The sequence below is a fragment of the Geospiza fortis genome, unplaced genomic scaffold (genome assembly GCF_000277835.1).
Source record: "Geospiza fortis unplaced genomic scaffold, GeoFor_1.0 scaffold55, whole genome shotgun sequence".
Classification (NCBI taxonomy): domain Eukaryota; kingdom Metazoa; phylum Chordata; class Aves; order Passeriformes; family Thraupidae; genus Geospiza; species Geospiza fortis.
The window spans coordinates 11,993,770-11,994,052 of NW_005054308.1; positions in this window are offsets into that span (position 1 = coordinate 11,993,770).

Here is a 283-nt window from a genome sequence, read left to right on the forward strand (position 1 = left end):
CCCTCGGTGCCTGTGGGGCTCCAGCACCCCGGGCTGGGGGTGCCAGGGAACCCTGGGGTAGCCAGGAGCCCCCAGCCGTGTCTGGGGTTGGGTGCACCCGAAAAAAGGAAGCAATACTTGTACTTGGGGTGGGCAGGCTGGAGATGGCTGCAGCTGGGGAGCCCTCACAGCGATGCACCCGCAGGGGGCTGCAGAGCAGGGCACCTTGGTCAGCTGGGGTCCCCTCTGGGATGCTGTGGGTGCAGGAGGAGCTGTCCCTGACCCAGCTGTCCCTGTGGAGCTG